General features: G+C 34.8%; 2 long non-coding RNA genes across 2 annotated transcripts; one reads left to right on the top strand and one right to left on the bottom strand.

Moving 5' to 3' along the window:
- Window positions 1-1662: 1662 nt before the first annotated feature.
- Window positions 1663-2295, top strand: LOC142241222 (uncharacterized). The gene is made up of 2 exons (XR_012723533.1): window positions 1663-1868; window positions 1924-2295. It is a non-coding gene; the product is annotated as an uncharacterized LOC142241222 (long non-coding RNA).
- Window positions 1888-2717, bottom strand: LOC142241223 (uncharacterized). Its single transcript, XR_012723534.1, has 2 exons — window positions 2317-2717; window positions 1888-2257 (listed from the first exon to the last, which is right to left on the bottom strand). It is a non-coding gene; the product is annotated as an uncharacterized LOC142241223 (long non-coding RNA).
- Between the last annotated feature and the right edge of the window lie 8943 nt (window positions 2718-11660).

Below are 11660 nucleotides of genomic sequence, written 5' to 3'. Positions count from 1 at the left end.
TGGTTAGCATGTCTGCCTTGCATGCAAAGGGTCGTGGGTTCAATCCCTGCTCCCACCGAACCAATTTTTTTTTTAATTTACACATTTATATTTATACTATATTAAATTTTTACAATGAAACTTCGAAATGTGGGTTATTAAAGATTTACAGTCAGAAAATAACAGTGCTTGATATAAACGAAATGGACTGAGCTTTTGGATAAAATATTATTTTTTATTGCAAAAATAACAATTTTGTAACAAAAAACTATTTTTGGTATAAAGTTTGAAATTTTGGAAGGAATTCAAAAACTCTAACAAAAGAAGAACGTTGAGTCGAGTATAAACATACATTAATAATTTTATAATATACACATACATTTATTTAATTATTAATAAAGATGAACTAAACTTTGTATGTATATATTCCACCGTTTTTTAATTTCCTTTGCCTGAATATTTTGACTTACTCCTCGTACGTTCCGATTTCTTTTAACGAACCATGAAAAAATTGTGCCCACACCCTCACAAAAAATCGCTTCTGTAACATATACTCCCAAACATATTTTGCTTCAAGCATATACATTTTTGGGTATTGCCCAAACATTTATATGTTTGATCTCTAACAATATATAATATGTTTGAAAGCATATTGGTCTAAACAATTTAAGTTTGGGTAGTCTAAGTTCCAAACATTTTGTATTTTTGCATCCAAATTCAATAATGTTGTCTTCCAAAAAACAATATGTTATTATGTGACCATATAATATGTTTGGAAGCATTTTGCACCCAAAAATATTATATGCTTAAAAAAAATTCTCCCAAACAATATTGTGCTCAAAATTTTATTTATTTATTTATATATTTACAATCATAATGAATTATGAAAATAAACAGGTAATATAGGTGCTAACAACATAGGTTTTCGACCTGAATGCTCAAAATTTTGTTTCTGCCCAATTGTATATTCCCCCACATCTTTCTCACTTCCACGAGATTTTTAGTTCTTAGCACATTTTTCTGTAATACAAACATTGTAGAAGAAATTATTCAATTTTATGATTTTTTTATTTTAATTTTACCTTTTGCCGGACGGGGATTCGAACAGCGGACCACACAGTTTGTAAGGATCAAAGAAGTAGCTGATCAATTGCTCAAGGAAAAATAAAATGTTAATTTTGTAATAACAAGCAACAACCACCAACTTAATTCAATATCGCTCCCTGTTAAATAGCGCTCCAAGCTACTAAACACATATATGTTTATAGGCTATTTCTAAATTAATATATGTTTGCATACAAGCATATTATATTTACAAACATTTTATGTCCCAAACATAATATGTTCTAACATATTAACATATATGCCCCAAACATGTTATGCTAGTTTATGAACATTATATGCTTGCACTCAAAAATATTGTGTTTAAAAATTTGTGTTCCAAACATATAATGTTTATAGCCAAACATATGAAAAACAGTCTTTTTCAACCGTGCATAATGCCAAAATGATAAATAAAACACATGTCCACACATATATAAAATGCTGCTCTCAAGGCGAAAACACGTGCTGTTTTTTTTCAAATGTCTATTCTCTTCACTCCGAATATTCATTCTAATAGTCAAATTAAATAATATTTAGACTTAAGCATATCAAGTTTTTGGCCTTATCATAAAACAGGGGGGTTACTCTGTATTGCGATGCGTAAGAAAAATTGTCGCGAATCGAGTAATTGGTACTCAGTAATTCGTTTTCGTATCTACCTTGCGCATCTAGTTTTCGCAAATCTGGCATCACCGCACTCTATAATGCGAAAGCGTATGTCAAACTCGTTCGTTGATCGCAAAAATCGTGCGCAAACAAAATAGCAATCGCAAAGTAACAAATATGTAAGTAAGCACAATTAAATTTTTATATTTGTATCTAAATTGTTTATTGTTTTAGGGAAAAACCAAAAAAGTTACAGACACAGCAACGTCAGTTCCAAACTTTGGTAGACTTTATGGTCTCTTCCGCAGTTACCTCAAATTGTATGTGCTTGGGACAAAGTATTCGTTCAATCACCTCGCAAACTTCTTTTAAGCAGCGCGACATAGATTGCTCTGATAGTCCTAAAAGATGGTCTTGGCCGATTTGTAGATAACCACCTTGTCCAAGCAATTTCAAAGCAGCGGCCACTTTTATTGGAGTTGGAATGGCTGTGGATTTATTTGGAACGACGAGGTCGTCTTTAATAGCGTTTAATACATACATAAACGCATCTTTATTAAGACGAAATCTATAAAAATGAAATATTCGAAAACGTTTGTCACATAATTTGAGTTTCCATTTTCTTACCCGTGGTCACTTAGGGAGAGTATATTTGACCGATCTCGCAAAATTCTTCTTGTAATTCGTTCATGTTAATTTTCTTCAAACCATAACGCTATCGAATCCATAATTATTACTTTTTTGTTATAAACGATTAGCAAGTTTTAAAAGAACACGCACCGAACGGAAGATTGTTTAAAATGTTTTTATTTACAATTTTTTGACATTTCTTTTTATCATTTTCGTTATTGTTTACATTGTGCAGCCAGCGTTGTCATATTTTCGCTTTATTTTGCTAAAGCGTTACCATATTTTCAGTTTACTTTGCGAAAGCGTTTGCGCAAGTGATACAGAGTACCGAATTGTACTCTTAACGCATTTAACTATCGCATCGCATTTGCTTTCGTATCGCAATACAGAGTAACCCCCCAGTTTTCCGGTTTTACAGAAATTGCTCTCTTTTCATTCTCTCGCTGTTTTATGTTGATATCTTTCGTCAACCCTCCCGGTTTCCATCTCTGTTTCTTTCTTTATACTTTCTCTCTGTCGCTCTCTGAATGAAATATCACAACATATATATGTTTACTCGAAATTTGTAAAATAATATATGTTTACATTCATTGTAACATATTAACATAGGTGTCCCAAACATTTAGTGTTAGTTTAGAAACATTACATGTTTGCACTTAAATGTATTGTGTTTAAAAATTGTGCCCGAAACACATTTTGTTTATATCGGAACATATGAAAAACATATTTTTCTAACAGTGTAGAATTGAACGACATTCAACAAATTTAAAGAAAATTTCATTAATTTTGAGGATTTTTGCAAAAATATTAAAACCAAGTTGTCCTTTGTCAAACATCCAAAGATACCAATTTTGAAGTCGAATCACTTAACTAAAAGGAAACAGAAAACTTTTTGATTGAAAAGTTTATCGACTGTAAACGAAAAAAATGCGTCTTCTATGCCAAGCAAAATTCGCATTCGAAATCGTTGGCATCACGACAATAGTTCTTTCAGTGCACCAGATGAGAAATATGAAAATTTCAAGCGTACTTTAATTCAACGTCAACGTGGGCGCTGCCACACGTGTTCTGAAGTTGACGATATTTCTTTCAGATCAAAGAATGTTGGCTAATTCTGTTATCAACTCAATGACAAGTTCCCACATTTCTACTATTACTATTTAGCAGCTCAACAGCTGTATGGGAATGTGATGAAATTTTATCTACCTAGAAAGGTCACATTGAAAAAAACCCAAAAAATGGTTTAAGGATGAATTCAAAACGTCGAGTTTCTTTATATTTTTTGTACTATTCTAACTATGAAGGTATTGTTAAGAAGCTTAGTCGTAATGCAAGATTTGAATCCACCAAAATTTTTGCTCTTCTTTTTCCCGATTTGACAGACTACCAGAAATGTCTAGCATCTAAAAAGCAAACCGTGCGAGATAAGCGTGGCGGCTTTACCATTTGAGGTTAAAAGGTTAATTGGATTTCCTCGTTTTATCATGGAAACGGAAACCATGCTTGGAAATAGCGGATCTGTTATTTATTGGCAGATTCCATCCCTAGTCAGGCACATCTCGAAAAAGGTCTCATTACATACTTCATCCGCGGCCTGGCGCCGAGATTTTGTGTGGTATGGATGTGGTAGGCTTGCGAATGACCATTTGTGTCGTCGATTCCTTGAGGTGCAGTTTAAAATCTTAACGATACATTTATGGAAAGGACTAAATACTTGTTCATACATATATGTGAGGATGAGGACATGCAATACTCTTTCGCTGAATGGCAAATGCTTTGATATTTATGAAAAATTCAATTTAATTGTTGGTGACAACACATGTTTCTTGGACGAGAAAAAAAGAATTTGATGACAACAAACCCAAGGACGTAGCATTGTGACAAAAAACAAACAAAAACCGGTAACCATGAAACTACTCTATAAACCTTTACACCGAGATCTTGCCTACCTTTCCTGGTTTATTATTAACGACATGGGAAACCTAAGCTGGCTCCTTTTTTGTAGCATTTTCATGTTGTTGGCCGATATTGCGAATGGAATGGAGAAGAATGTATTGGTCCTGGAGGTGCTGTAAAGGGAAGACCATAACTTATAATAACAATAATAACAGTTGGTGAGGTGGACATTAGCTGCTCTTGATGCTGCGAATCTATTGACTGCTGGGGTTTTTTCTTTCCTAAGGATAGCAGCACCTTTCATTTCCAATTCATTAAAAGGCCACAAACGCCACAGTAATTGTTCCACTCACACACAGAGCCATGTATAAATTCCACAAATTTTGTGGGTGAGTGGGGTAAGAATTTTATGCGCTTTTGGCCAAGTACGTATGTGTTCACACATGAAACACGAGGACGAGTATGAATGAATGCAGGAGTGGATGAATGAATGGTTTTTGAGTTGGTTGGTAATATTGGTGCTACGGCCGAAGATGGTGAGGTTGGTTGTGGCAGAATGTCTTTTGGTACTTAAGTTGAGCTATTGGTAAAAAATAAAATATACGTACGTGTAAATAGAATTTATACCTCTATGGTCGTCTGGGGAGTGCTTAAGCGTAATCTGCATAAAGTGAGCTGCTGCTCCGGTTCCGCTCTTAGTACCAATTTCAATTTTTGTTGTTCGGTGTGTTCGGCTATGGCTGCACCAGTCATTCAAACAAACAAAAGAAGTATGACTAAGGCAAGCGTCACCGGCGGAATAAAACCAACAACACAGTCGAAAAGGAACCAATTTGCTCTAAAAACAAATTTCTTTTACGTTTGGGCGATAACCTCTCGCTAAACAGAGCCGCCAAAGTGATGTGTGAAGGTGGTTGTGGTGCGGTTCCGTGTCGATGTGCTGCTGATGTTTCTCCTTGTGGTGGTTTCCTTCTGATGAGCTACATGTTGGTGTACATATGTACATATCAGGAAGCTGGATACCGAGGGGCATATAAATATTAAAATTCGATTGCATAACTAATTTTTATTTGGCTATTAAAGGGGTAACAAGGGGGTACTTTGCCACTTTAAGATTTATGTATGAGCATATGTGTATTTCCGCATGCACATTTGGGTGTTCATTGTATAAATCTGTGTGTGTGTGTGTGTGTCTGTGAAGTCTTTTTTCGAAACTGACGGACATTAAGTAGTTATTTCTACTTGCTATTATAACTCAAGTTTTTCCTGTTTTTGTTTGTGTTTGATAGTCATATTTTGTGTTATTGCTTTCATTTCCCATTGCAGTGGGTGAATCGGGAGAGGATTGCCATGATCCTTTAGACTTGTTGGACCCCAAAGAAGAGTTATTCAGCGACAACGAAAGCATGGATGATGAAGAGGAAAGAGCGGAAGGATGCTCAACTACAGATATGAAACAAAAACATTTCATTCAGTCCCCAGTGATGGGCAGTGGAACTACTGTTGCAGAAGCAGCAGTTGCAACAATGACAACAGCATCATTACCAACGTCTATACCATTAGAGACAGATCTAATAACAAGAACAAAAGAAATGGAATCAACAGTAAAGCAAAATAATGGTAAGTCTGATGCCTACTTTTCACGCATTCTTTCCAAGTCCAGCATACAAATAAAAGTTAAGGTTTGGCTCTTAATACTTACTTAGGTCTACATATTAGGACGTTTCGATGAAATCACAGGTATTAGTTTGTATAGATTTCTAGATACATTATTATTATTCCGTTAGTAACGCAACACAATATTCATTACTTGATATTCAAATGTTGAATATTCATTATCAACTATAGACTTGATATGGAAGAAATTGTAAAGCGATTTCATGATCTAGTGGTGATGCAGTGAAATACGAGGGCAGTTCGGAAACTTCTTAGCCTATCACAAACAGCTCGGTATAAACAGAAAAAAGTTAAGTGTGTTGGAAACTTCCATCTCTGTTATGAACACATGTTAAATTTTGTTTCGATCTAGAAACTCCTTCATATAGAAACAGGTGTTCAAAAAAGACGCATCCGCAATTTTTTTACAATGGAAAAATTAGAAATGCGTGCTGTCATTAAATATTTACATAAAAAAGGTTTATCGGGACAAGAAATTCATAATGATATGGTCAATGTGTTAGGTGAAAGTGCTCCTTCATATGCAACAGTAAAAAATTGCGTTGCTGAATTTAAACGTGGTCGTACAAGCATTGAAGATGAACCACGTAATGGACATCCAAAAACAGCAGCAACAACAAAAATTGTAGCCAAGTGCATGATATGGTATTAAACGATCGACGAATAAAAGTGCGTGAAATTGCTAATATTATGGGCATCTCAAATGACCGAGTTTAAATGGACTTTGCATGAAGAACTACAGATGAAAAAGCTTGCTGCAAGATGGGTGCCGCATTTGTCAACAGTCGATCAAAAACGCATTAGAATGAACATTTCTCAAGCTTGTTTGGATCGTTTTAAGCGAAATAAAATGGATTTTAAGCGTCGTTTCATAACTGTTGATGAGACATGGATCCACCACTATACTCCAGAGACAAAAGAACAATACAAACAATGGACTGAAGCTGGAGGAAGTGCCCCAAAGAAGGCAAAAACAATTCAATCGGCTGGTAAGATTATGGCAACATTGAGGAAAACTATTTTAATCAAGGGATAGAACTGCTAGAAAAGCGTTGGACTAAGTGTATTGAAGTTTTAGGAGATTATATGGAAAAATAAAAATATTTTTGAAAAACTAACTATTCTCTTTCATTGATAGGCGAACCGCGCTCGTACACTGTTAGAAAAATATGTTTTTCATATGTTCCGATATAAACAAAATGTGTTTCGGGCACAATTTTTAAACACAATATATTTAAGTGCAAACATGTAATGTTTGGGACACATATGTTAATAAAGGGTGATTCTTTTGAGGTTAGGATTTTCATGCATTAGTATTTGACAGATCACGTGGGATTTCAGACATGGTGTCAAAGAGAAAGATGCTCAGTATGCTTTGACATTTCATCATGAATAGACTTACTAACGAGCAACGCTTGCAAATCATTGAATTTTATTACCAAAATCAGTGTTCGGTTCGAAATGTGTTTCGCGCTTTACGTCCGATTTATGGTCTACATAATCGACCAAGTGAGCAAACAATTAATGCGATTGTGACCAAGTTTCGCACTCAGTTTACTTTATTGGACATTAAACCAACCACACGAATGCGTACAGTGCGTACAGAAGAGAATATTGCGTCTGTTTCTGAGAGTGTTGCTGAAGACCGTGAAATGTCGATTCGTCGCCGTTCGCAGCAATTGGGTTTGTGTTATTCGACCACATGGAAGATTTTACACAAAGATCTTGGTGTAAAACCGTATAAAATACAGCTCGTGCAAGAACTGAAGCCGAACGATCTGCCACAACGTCGAATTTTCAGTGAATGGGCCCTAGAAAAGTTGGCAGAAAATCCGCTTTTTTATCGACAAATTTTGTTCAGCGATGAGGCTCATTTCTGGTTGAATGGCTACGTAAATAAGCAAAATTGCCGCATTTGGAGTGAAGAGCAACCAGAAGCCGTTCAAGAACTGCCCATGCATCCCGAAAAATGCACTGTTTGGTGTGGTTTGTACGCTGGTGGAATCATTGGACCGTATTTTTTCAAAGATGCTGTTGGACGCAACGTTACGATGAATGGCGATCGCTATCGTTCGATGCTAACAAACTTTTTGTTGCCAAAAATGGAAGAACTGAACTTGGTTGACATGTGGTTTCAACAAGATGGCGCTACATGCCACACAGCTCGCGATTCTATGGCCATTTTGAGGGAAAACTTCGGAGAACAATTCATCTCAAGAAATGGACCGGTAAGTTGGCCACCAAGATCATGCGATTTGACGCCTTTAGACTATTTTTTGTGGGGCTACGTCAAGTCTAAAGTCTACAGAAATAAGCCAGCAACTATTCCAGCTTTGGAAGACAACATTTCCGAAGAAATTCGGGCTATTCCGGCCGAAATGCTCGAAAAAGTTGCCCAAAATTGGACTTTCCGAATGGACCACCAAAGACGCAGCCGCGGTCAACATTTAAATGAAATTATCTTCAAAAAGTAAATGTCATGGACCAATCTAACGTTTCAAATAAAGAACCGATGAGATTTTGCAAATTTTATGCGTTTTTTTTTTAAAAAAGTTATCAAGCTCTTAACAAATCACCCTTTATGTTAGAATATATTATGTTTGGGGCATGAATGTTTCATAAAAATAATATGTGTGAATGTAAACATATATAAATTTACAAATTTCGAGTAAACATATATATGTTGTGATATTTTATTCAGAGAGCGACAGAGAGTATAGAGAAAGAAATAGAGATGGAAACCGGGAGGGTTGACGAGAGATATCAACATAACACAGCGAGAGAATCAAAAGAGAGCAATTTCTGTGAAACTGCTTGTATGTTGTTTCGGAAAGTCTAAATATTATTTAATTTGAATACTCGTGTAAAGAGAATAGACATTCGGAAGCGGGCATTAAGTTCGAGTTTTGCTAAAAAATTGAAAAAGGTTATTTTCTTTAAAATGAATTATTAAAGAAAAGTAAAAGGCAAAACAGGGTCATTTTAGAACGATAATGCCAACTTAATACCGGCCTTAAGGGTAAAAATGAAATTAAGTACAAAATACGATAAGTTTTAAATGCATTTAAAATGGTGTTAAATGCTAGTAAAAAACTGTTCACGGCTAACTAAATTTATGTGTATATTATAAAATTATTTATGTATGTTTATACTCGACTCCACGTTCTTCTTTTGTTAGAGTTTTTGAATTCCTTCCAACATTGCAAGCTTTTATACCAAAAACAGTTTTTTGCTACAAAATTGTTATTTTTGCAATAAAAAAAAATTATCCAAAAGCTCAGTCCATTTCGTTTATATCAAGCACTGTTCTTTTCTGACTGTAAATCTTTAATAACACACATTTCGAAGTTTCATTGTAAAAATTTCATTTAATAATATAAAAATATAAATACAAAAATTAAAAAAAAAAATTGGTGTTCGGTCGGAGTAGGGATTGAACCCAGAACCTTTTGCATGCAAGGCGGACATGCTAACCACTGCTCCACGTGGCCAACAAATATATGTTTCTGTTGAATAATGTTTTGTTTGCATCGGCTCGTGGGCGCTGCAAACTATGCTATATAAATGTAACTTATAACGATATTTGTCTATTGGTAACTATAACAGCTACGTAGCCCAGTGGTAGTGTGTTGGCTTACAAATTGCATGGTTCCCGGTTCGATTCTCAGTCCAGGTAAAGGTAAAATTATAAAATTGAATAATTTCTTCAACATTATTTGTATTACAGAAAAAGGTGCCAAGAACTAAAAAAAATCGTGGAAGTGAAAATTATGTGAGGGAATGAGCACAATCTTCTTTGGGGAAAATTCTTCCAAGCATACAATATTTTTGGGCTCAAAATGCTTCACAACTTATATGTTCACATAAAACAAACATATTAATGTTTCGGCAGTATCCACTAATATATGTCCTTCCTGCAAAATATGTTTGGAACATATGTTAGAGAAGCGATTTTTTCTGAGGGTGTAGGAATATTTCATAATAATATATTCGACTAAAAGCAATCAAATATGAACAAATTATGTTAATTTTTTATATTTAGACCTTTAAACTAGTTGGAGTTAAAATCCAAAAATATACATAAAATGTTCAAATCACTTTTTTTTGGCTATTTCTGATTGAGGGGAACGAACCAAAGGGAGTATACGCTGGTAACCCATACCGAGGAGTATCCCCAAGTGAAAAGCCTATGGGCGTAGGTCATCTGTGAAAGGATGGGGGAGGGGGTTTGCATAAACTTTTGAGTCTGTTTTTGAACACATTACGAATACCTTTGCCTGCGAATTTTGAAATGAGTAGTAAGTCCCGATTAAGAAGAAAGCTCCAGTTTTATTTTCATAACCGTAGCTTATAAAAAGCAGTTTTTGTCAGAATATCAACGCTGATTTTCGCCTATTTACACTCCACGGCAACGAACTACATATGTGGGTATTCGAAGATAGCTGCATCCGTGGGGGGATTGACATCAACTTTAACTGGGGGATGCTCCTCGGTATGGGTTACTGTATACCCCCTTTGGTTCGTGCCCGTCCATCAGAAATATCCAAAAAGTGATTTGAACAATTTTCCCACTAAGTGATTTTAAAATTAAAAGTATCACGTCTTTTTATGTGATGTAATTCAATCAAAACTAATTCACCAAAAAATTACTTTTTATATTTCATTAAATTTTTGGAAAATGGGTGTTCAATTGTTTAAAGTTTTCCAAAAAAGTTCAAACTTTTATTACCAAAATTTTTTGTTGGAAAATATTTAGATTTAGCTTAAATAAAAAATGTTATTTTAAATACAGTTGAATTCGTGTGTATTAAACACTTTTTTTTTTGAAAATTAAGTGGCGTAATGCTCCATACGTGTGGTTTCTTGCAAATATTGTGGATTTATTTGTAAAATGACATTATTTCCTTTTTTATAGCAATATTTGAGTGATGAAGAGCTACATGACTCAATGGATAGTGTGTTTAGTAAACAAAACGTATGGTAATGCATGACATGAGTAGCAATGCCTTATTTGCTCCTAAAGAAAACTTTTATAGAGGAAGAACATTTTTATTCTTCTCTCATCGTCCCACACAGTGTTGCCAGTATTGGGGATTCTTCCCCAAATCGGGATATTTTTTGTGGATGGGGACAAAATTTTTGAGTTGTACACTTGGGGGTTTTTGTGAGGAATTCTGGTCAGTATAACAAATCAGACTAGACTAGACTAGAAGTGCCCATATGTAATAGGTACTTTTAGTTAAATGTGGTATCACAATGGACTGAATAGTCTAAGTGAGCCTGAAATTTAATCGGACTGCCACTTTAACCTAACCTAACCTAACCTAACCTAACCTATAACAAATCAGGTTTTGAATTATGGTTTAAGCCTAGTACCAAGATCACGTTTTCGCACGAAAAACTGTTATACTCCATATAAAAAACGTTAGCGCGGAATAAATGCGAAATCTTTGTTTTGAGCATTTTAAAGCCATTATTTCGCATAAATAAGGTAACATCCCTGGGTTTGAGACCCTATTTACGGAGATAGATGAAGATATTCGTTTTTCGCAGAAACGAACTTAGTACTAAGCATTTTATGAAATTCTTTACTTCTACATGCTTAAAAAAGGGGGCTTAAAGAAGTTCAGAGAATCTTCAAAATATGAAAAACAAAAACTTTCTACTCCAAGAGCAACTTTACAATTTACTTTATTTCTAAGAAATTGTTTTCTATTGAGAAATTATTTCGTAAGGACTTGCGTCGAAGTGTTGGCCCCTCATCTGCA

This window comes from Haematobia irritans, chromosome 5 (genome assembly GCF_050003625.1).
Source record: "Haematobia irritans isolate KBUSLIRL chromosome 5, ASM5000362v1, whole genome shotgun sequence".
In the NCBI taxonomy this organism is placed as follows: domain Eukaryota; kingdom Metazoa; phylum Arthropoda; class Insecta; order Diptera; family Muscidae; genus Haematobia; species Haematobia irritans.
This window is presented reverse-complemented; position numbering and strand designations above follow the sequence as displayed.